Source organism: Lygodium microphyllum, chromosome 21 (assembly GCF_053477565.2).
Source record: "Lygodium microphyllum isolate KBCC chromosome 21, Lygodium_microphyllum_v1.1.10, whole genome shotgun sequence".
NCBI lineage: Eukaryota > Viridiplantae > Streptophyta > Polypodiopsida > Schizaeales > Lygodiaceae > Lygodium > Lygodium microphyllum.
This window is the reverse complement of record NC_141155.1, coordinates 50,988,161-50,998,018: the sequence shown is the minus strand read 5'-3', so window position 1 is coordinate 50,998,018 and position 9,858 is coordinate 50,988,161.

Genomic DNA, 9,858 nt, shown 5'->3' with positions numbered 1-9,858 from the left:
TGGATGAATTTCCACACTTCAAGGAGGCTGTGTTGGCTGGTTCTTCACCATGACCCCTGTTTTGGGCTGCAGTCTGCATCTGGATAGCCACCTATTTTGTACCAGATTTGGTCCTCGTCCATTCTCAACCCCATCCTCCATACATGGGCTGAAAGTACACCTCGAGGGCTCCGTGCTGACACCTTATTTGCCCCGATTAGAGTTCCCTAGTGGAAGTTATGGTTGTTTTTCTCCAGCCATACCACCTGGGACTGCACACTAGAAATTTCTGGACAGCCCTTTATTTTGTACGAGTTTTGGTCCTCACCTGATTGCAGCCCCAACTCACCCACATGGGCTGAAAATAAATCTCATGGGCTCCGTAACGACACCTCAATTGTCCCATTCGGAGTTTCCCACACAAAATTATGGCTGATTTCCTACAGCACACCCTTATAGTACATGACTACATCCCTTGTTTTTTAGGACAAAAACTTAATGAGACAGGATGGTTTGTAATGAACGGGGATCACGGGAATATTTCATGGGGACATACCAATCACATTGATGGTATATAAGGTGTAAAAGGGTATTTTGAGGCATCACAGAAATTATCAAGAAACTCTCTTTTCACCTTCTCAAGCTTCCATGACTTCCTCTTCTTCTTCCTCTCTCCCTCTTTCTCTCTGTTCTTCTTGCTTTTCTCTCTCCTCTTCCTCTTCTTCTACAGTCCTTCTCTCTCTTTCCCCTTAGTTAGGACAATTAGGTCTCCTTCATTACAGTACATACATCCATACAATACACTGAATGCTATAGTAAAAACTATAGAAGGAAATTAAACACTTTTTAGCCCAAAATAAAATTCACTTACTATCTAAATCATCCAATGAGCATTGGATACCAATCCAACCAACAAAGAGAGGAATGTAGATAAGATAATAGGGCTCCAAATACTTTCAACAAGATTCCCACATATCCTATAGTATATACTTCCAAACAAGGAAATAGCTTTAGGTATAATGCTGAAACAAAATGGGATTCTTAGAGGTTGAAAGTGGAACTAAACACTCACCTAATAATATTAGCAACAAGCTCTTTTTTGATGATAAATTGAAAGGATTATGTTTTAAGTGTGGTAAGAAATGGTAACCTAGTTACAAATAGAGAAGTAAAGGCAACAATGCCAAGTTTAACATGATGATCATATAGGATTTGGATGATAAGGAAGCACACAAAGAAAGGCTATTATAGGTAGAGACATTTTCTACTTTTGATGAGATGCTACTTATGATGATTAGTACACACATGAGGATTTAGAGTCGGTCAACAATTTTCCATTTGATCTAGGTGGACTGCATATGGATGTTTCTTCATGTATTATGTATTCACCTATGCTATGTTCCATATCCCAAGATTATTGGATGGAATGTAAAGGAGAGAATGCAATTTGGCTCGAGGGCACTATCAATTCTAAGGTTACGCATATTCTCATAGATACGGGCAGCACACATAGATTAATGCTAAATCATTGTATGTGCAAATGTTATTACCTTGATAAATGGACACACCACTAAAGGTACAAGTTGCCAATGGATCTCAAGAGTTGAGTAAAGAAATATGTCTACAAACTCTTATTGATGTTATCCTAGTCATATACTTTATGACGAGTCAATTGTCTTTAGTATGAGACCCATTGATATTATTATTAGTTGTGATTGGCTCAAAATCTTGTGAAATTTTCTTTGGATCTCAATCAAATGATTATGAAGTTTACTTGGAATGGACAATAAGTAACACTTAATGGCATAGAGAGAAAACAAGTGGAATAATTAGTTTTAAAAAAAGTAATAAGGAATTCAATGGAGTGTATTCACCCAAGGAGCATGATCCATATCCATGTAAACTTTTGGAAGAGTCTAAATATATATTTTAGCCTCCTACATGCTTATCTCCTAAGAGACGATTGGACCATCCTATTGATTTGGCACCTAATGCTAAACCTATTAACAAACTACCTTATAGGTTGTCAAAATATGAAAGGGAAGAAGTAGAGAAATAGGTTAAAGACTTGGTGGAAGTGGAATTTATTCAGTCTAGTCAATCACCTTTTACTTCTCTTATACTACTTGTAAAGAAAAAGGATGGCTCCTACAAGATGTGCATTGATTATAAAGACCTTAATAAGAGCACCATATCCATTAGGGGAGGTTTGGACTCAATTTTGAGCCTTTTAGTTTAGAGAGAGAAAGCCTCTTAACCAATAGAAGGAAAGCTACCATTACAGTTAAATGGGGGTTTTCCAATTTTAAATTCTTTTATCTCCTTTTTATAGATTTTTGAAAAGAAGCATTTTTAGGTATTTTTGGAGCATAAATTTGTGGAGGCACAAGAAACAAGAGGTACTAGCACAATTAAAGATAGTATATGGAGACATTTCTTGTCAGTCTTGCAAAATCTTATAGTATCCCAGTAATTTTCTTGAAACTCTTGAATAATACACCCAAACATTTTTCCTCCAGTGTAGTATCCCTTCCTTTTTTCCAAAAAAATCAAACAGTTTAACAAAGTGCATGTTATCCATTCATTTTTGCACATGATTTTCTATTCTATTCTCTCTTTTCACTCAACATCTTCTTTCGCTTCATCTTATATGTCAATGGAAGTCTCATGTCCTCAGCGTCCCTTCTCTTCTATTAGAGCACTATTAGAGCAATCACAATATACAACAAATTTGATCTTGACAACAATAGATGGATTCCTACTACTATCTCTATTGATAGTTGGGTTATGTTACAAGGAAGAGAAGATGATGTGGAAATTAATTCATTCACACCTACAAGGGGCAAGTCAAAGATTTTGAGGTTGAAGGATCAATGAAAAAAATCAAGGAGGTGCTTATACAACATGCGGATATGCACTCAGAACTATGTTTGTAGAATTGGCCTATTGACGTGCCACACCATAGACCAAACTGTAAGTTTAAAAATTTTCAATAGGCTTGAAACCAAGTTTTAATGTTTCAAGAATTTATTGAAGTGTCTTTAGGGTTGTAGATATATATCCATCAAGCCTTGAAGACTGGCAACCTATCAAAAGCATACTTGGAATCTTTGATGCCATTCATGGCTCTACTGGTGAGCAATTGTACAAAGCGACCTCTAACAGGTCATTGGGCAAGGATGGGTTTTTTTTAAATGACAAATTTTACAAGGCACCATTTAGCATAACAATATTTGGATCTCTTAGCCCTCTTCCACTCCCAAATTTGGATAGTGCAGAGTGGCCAATATCAAAAGAGAAAACATGTGAATCTTATAAATTAAAGATTTATATAGATATTTAAAGATATCTATGATCTAATATAGCTAGTAGATAGTGAAGATCACAATCTTTGTGCCATTACATGTTTTTGTGGATTTTTTTTAAAATGAGGAAGTTTGGAAAACAATATCAATGTCCATATGCAAATTGGAGAAATGTATGGACTTCCTAGGTCAGAGTTAGGATATAAAAGAAGTATGTAGGATTATGTCCAAAGTAGAATGAAAATTTGTTGTTTGCAAATATATGATTACATCACAAAATTTTATTATGACCTTATATTACATGAGATAGCACTGCACTATATGATTGGAAAGATTGTGGCAATTGATCAAGAATTATAAGATGATGTTGATAATCTGATGATGATGTTGGAGGTTTGGTTGGAGGATGAGCTCTTTGGCAATGTTCAACGTAAGGTCAAATGTCTCTTTACATCAAGTGTGAATGTACCTAACAAATTAGGACCTCAATTTCCTTATTGCTTATTTGTTTAAGTGCAATGGTTGCAAGATAAATAGAATATGTAATCTAAAAGTGACGGTACATTGTCTAAGATACAATTTTCATGTTTGCAAATTATGTGAATCATGGTGAACCTTATGTGTAGGTGCCCTAGAGAAAAGAGAGAGATACTTTATGTAAGGATATTCCTAGTCACTAACACTCTAGCACAAGAGTATGCTAGTATTCAAGGCACTCTTAGCACTCCAACATAAGAGCCTAGGAGGACTAGATGCACTCTTGAGAAGATGCTTGTAGATTTCATTGGTTGAGTGAAACAAGAGCATCTACTAACACTGTTGGAGCTATATATAGCTCACCCTATCTAGACTAGGTCTCACCTATATATATGTAGATTGTGATCAATATGAAATAGTCTTTGGGAGTATACATGGTGTGTCTCTTTTCTCCCTCTAACGTCTCTACATATCTCCTCTCTCTACATCTCAACATGGTATTAGAGCTATCACCATCAACTATAACCAATTCGTTGAAGAAGATAATCAAGAAGTATATTTATGTAGTATCTCTTCAATTCTTGATCATCATTTAGATTGTAGATATGGTGAATTATAGATATACCTTGCTTGGACACCCTAAAAGTTTCTATTCAGGAAGCTCTTAAGGAAATGCCTTTCTCAAGAAAACTAGCTTTTTGATGTATTAAGACTCACAAGCTTTATTCCTAGAAAATCTGTGCTCAATTTGTTGGTAGTAATGCCATTCCACGAAAGCAAATAGTAACACATGTTCTTGATATTGTAAAGGATTTTGCTTATGATACTATTATTACCATATTATCAAATAAAGATGGCATCAATTTTGATCAAGCTTGTATATCTTCAATTGAATACTCACAATGACATGAATGACAATACACAAATCAAGAAAATGTTATGACCTCACAAGAGGACACATAGTCAAAAAATTTTGACCAAGCTTTCCTTACTCAAAGTCATTGTTTCCATGCTTTACACATAGGAGTCGTGGTGGTGGTAACCTCTCTTGTCTCAAGTTTCCTAATAGACATTGTTATTATTGCATTAGAAATGGTCACACTAGAAATGATTGCTAGGCAAAACAATATGATGAAGACCATGGTACTATAAATTAAAAAACACATTTATCTAGAGATTATTCTCCTTGTGACTACTACAAAAAGAGTGATCATCCAACCCATCTATGTTTCAAGAGGCATTTTGATTCAGATCGTAATAGAGCATATATTGCTAGACACATGACAACACTATTGAAGAAGAAAATTGTGTAAGTTATTCTATCTCACCAGAAATGATACTTTATGTTTGTGATGAATCTCTTTTTATTATTGATTTTGGTGCTATGGGAAACATGACATATCAATCCCAATTGTTATATAATTATCATTCTATTCCTGTTAAGAAATTGGTTTATCTTGCCAATGACACAACCTGTCAAGTCAAAGGTATAGGTGATTTATATCTCGGTACTCTTTCTTCAACAAGAATTTTGCATGGATTTTAACATGTCCTAGATCTACAAAGGCATCTTCTTTTAGTTGCAAGACTCATGGATCTTAGTCTCTTTGTTGGTTTTGACCATAGCACGTATCGCATTGAGAAAGACAACCAAACCATCATTGTCGCTCTTCGAACACTACAAAAGAAAGGCCCTATAGACGCCCACTGTACACGCGAAATAGCAGGTGCGTTTATTAGCACGTATATTAGCACGTCTATTCGCGCTAGTATATAGAACGCGTCTATATACCCGCATTTTTAAACGCGCCTATAGATGCAAAAATAAACACACATATTTTTAATTTCTCATAAAGTCCCTAAATATGACCAAACATCTTAACAGCTAGTATTTTTTTGAATACATTACCAACTTTACTTCTTTCTGAGTATTACAAATATACATCCAATCATTCAAAGCTAATTATATATGCTACAATGAATGATCAATCTCATCTTCAATGAGATCGGCCCTTGCTAGACTATCTACCTCTAGGTCTATGTTACCAATAGGCAATGAAACAAATAAGTCTATCCCACTGTCAGATGTATTGCTATGCTCAATTTCTTCATCATCATCTGCAACCATATTGTTATCCTCTTCTGCGCTTCCTTGAACATCCTCGATGGAATCATCTTCTTGCACTGCATCATGTATATCATTGACATGGCATCATCATGTGCATCATCATTGATTTTATCATCATTGATTGTTGGATTGTCATCAACTATCTCTATGTTGGTAGCATTGCCATATATTGGTTTTGAACGATTAGATATGGGGATGACGTGCTACCATCAGTTATTATTTACCATTGAGTGATACACAACCTGCATTTAAAAAACAAAAAGTAAGCAACTTAGATATTTATTGTATTTTGAGAATGTATCAAGAAGTAATATATATAAAAATAAATAGCTTCTAATATACCTACTCACATTGTTGAGGTAGTATGAATGTGTCATTCTTGCCTTGGTGAAATTTTGTAGAGTTAATCACTACAAAACCACTTGGATGACGTCTAATTATGCAATGCTCACCCGTTGTTACTACTTCTTTAAACCACTTCACATCTAGTACATATATAAAAAATCGCCTAAAGTAAAGCTTCAAAATATCTTGGATCAAGCCACAATAACCTTCCATGGTGCCATTGGTATCCTGGAAGTTTGTAAGGATACCACAATCCTGGGTATTTCTCTTATCATCTATACGTTGAGTTCGAAAATGTTTGCCTTCACACCAAATAGCATTGAACAATGTGCAGTAGTAGTACATTGTTCAGATCATAATAATGCTTTAGTTAAAGATGAAACATGTGAAATTATTATATCATATATAACTAAAGATAATTTAATAAGTATATCTCACCTTTGATAAGAAACCTCGTGCGTATTCCCACTCCTCTTGCGATATATCCATCACCTCCTCTTTTTCCATCTTCTCCATTTTTTCATGTAGCCAATCTATATCAATATGACATGGAAGCGCACTTAAATGTTCTGGATATGGGACATTACGTCCATGTCTAGTATGAAATGCTTGCCTTTTGCTTACTCTTCTTGCCCTTGCTTCTTTATATAATGTCACCCATTTGCTCATTACTTCGCTATTAAGCACACAAAATACATTTAACTTACGAAGTTCCTCTTTCATTAGCACTTTGCTCCTTCCTTTTCCTTGAGGTATTATAGAGGTCATCCTCAAATCTTCATCATCTTTCCATAGTCGTGGTAAAGAGGGGTCCACTTTAGTAAGATATTCAGAGATTTGTACAAGGGATGATTGCACTAACCAACCTTCAGCCATGCTTCCCTCAGGCCGTGCATTTTGCCTTACAAAATCTTTTAGGGTTTTTATAAAGCGCTCTAGAAAAAACATCCACCTTGCATAAACTACCCCACAAATTCGATCTCATCAATCAAATGTACGAGTAAGTGTACTTGAGTAGTCAAAATGGAGCGAGGAAAAGTTTCCTCCACCAAACAAACCACCTCAATGGACAATACTCGAGCCTCTTGCAAAGTATTTGGATCGATTTCCTTCAAACTCACAAATCTACCAACATGCAATTGAGAATGATGATTAGTTTTGTCCATAAATTCAAGCGGGTTTACTATGTGATGTACATAATATGTAAAGTATAAAGTGTACATACCTCGCGAGCTCACCCATCTTGTAAATGATATCATGCACATCTTTCGAAACACAATGGGATATGCTAGTAGGAAGTATGAATTGTATGTAAATATTCATACATTGTTAATTAGTCTACATACTTACTCCACTAATTAATATATTTATGGCTATGAAAATCCTTACATGAATCATTTTGTGCCAATCATGAGACTTTAAACCGGATAGTTGCTCCACATCTCTTTTATTTTTCTTTATGAAGGCTCCCTTGAGACATCTCATATATCCTATGGGAGTTCGAAAGCTACATATCTGCTACTTCACCATCTTTTCTTCGGTCTTCGACAACATCCAAGGTGCATGCGGTAACTCAATCTTTCCTCTGGGTCTGATGCATGGCCAAGCTCGTCTCATACATCCAATGCTACATAAATCCTCCCTTACATTAACAGAATCACGAGCCCCGATTAAGTGATCCCATAATGTAGAGACAACATTCTTGAATATATTCATGGGGTCCAACAGGTGATTGATCTTGAGTTCAGTCCAATATGGGAGACAAAAAAATATAGAGAATCTAAGGCACAAACAATATATTATTTCTTGTTCTCATAATGGAAAGTAAACTAGTTACCGACTCATGCTGAGTGGAGGATGATCATTGGCGTGTGTCCAAGTGTCCTTCCAATCTTGAATGGTCAGAGATTGTGGAGTTCTTCCATTAGTGGGGGGTGCATATTTGGGGTGGTCAATAGGAAGAAACGATGATGATTGTCATAGATAACCTTCTTCAAGCGTGTTGGTCTAGAAGAAACCAGAGAGGGACCACAAATTGGGCATGCATGATATCTTGATGTAGTTAAACCTGTAAAAAAAAGTGGGTTAATGATAACATATATTTGATTAGAGGTAAGAATGAATAAAATAGAGTATGCAACTCCCTGAACACTCTCCATAGCTTGGAAAGTCATGCATGGTACACAACAACATGCCCTTTAAAGTGAAATCTCTAGAGGACAATGATGCACTCATATCTTGCACCTCAATACCTCTCCATAGCATTTCTAGCTCCTCGATCAAAGGATCTAAGTAAACGTCCATGTTTTTTACTTTGTGTTTTCTAGGAATCAAAAGGGACAATATTACATGTCCTTTTTTTATTGCCATGGACGGACGGATATTATAGTTCACTAATACCACTGGCCATACACTATATAAGGTGCTTTTGATACCAAATGGATTTATTCCATCTAATCCTAGACCAAATCTCAAATTTCTGGGCTCCGGGGGTATGATGCTAGGAGGCATATTTCACGGTGGATTCCATGCCACGATGGATTCCGTAAACTTTGTTAACCGGGGCTCATACACAAAGTGGATTCTTTGTGCGAGAAGTTGATGGGGACGCCTATCCTTTTCGGGCATTTCATTAATTTAGTGTGTACATGGGTGATTCCATAGCGGGTGATTCTGTAAAATACATATTAAATTAATAAATGTTTATGAGTTTAGAGTGCGCACTCGTAATAAATTAAGGTTAGGATTGATTTCTAACCAGTTGATTTATTTATGTAGCTGAAGACTGCTAGGTATTCACTTTTGTCGGTTTGATTGTATTATTTTACTAACGATTGTGAATGCTTCAGTTGATGTGTGTAGAGATAGCAACAGTGGCGGAGGAAAGCATTGGAGGATAGCGTATATTCGAGTTGTCACTTATATTTTGACGGGTGCATACCTTAGGCATGGCTCCTATATTTTGTCACACCTATTTATTGAGGCGTTGGATATTTATTTATTATTTTGTATGCGCATGGGCGCATGATTATGATATTTTTATTTGGACATTGTATTGGGTATGCTTGACTCTTTGGGCGCCCGCCCATTAGCTTTATTTCTATTTTGTGCTAAAGCAAACTCAAAAGCCAAAAGCATGCTATTTTGTAATTTGGGCTATTATTTGAGCTTGAAGATGATTAATACAAAAAAATACATGCTTTGTGGAGTCCTCAATTGCTATTAGCTCAATGTGGAGCTAACAAAGTGGGGAAAGCATTTAAGTCTCTAGCGTGCATCCATTGGGCCTCTTCAATAGGATGGTTTTTAAACTTGATTAAATATCTAGAATATCTTCTGCCAATTCTAGTGGTCATAAAGTCAGTATCTAGAATAGCTTCAGGTTCAAGTATTTCAGTCTCTTCATCTAACAAAGGTGGATTTTCATAAACAGGGTGTACAGGTAATTGGCCTCTAAAGGGTCGTAGTAAACTAATGTGAAATGTGTTGTGAATTTTCTAGTGAAGTGGTAATTCTAACTTGAATGCATTGTCATTGATTTTATGAATGATCTTAAATGGTCCATAGAATCTAAGTGCTAATTTCACAACTGGGTATTTATCTACACTTTGTAATTTACGTTTT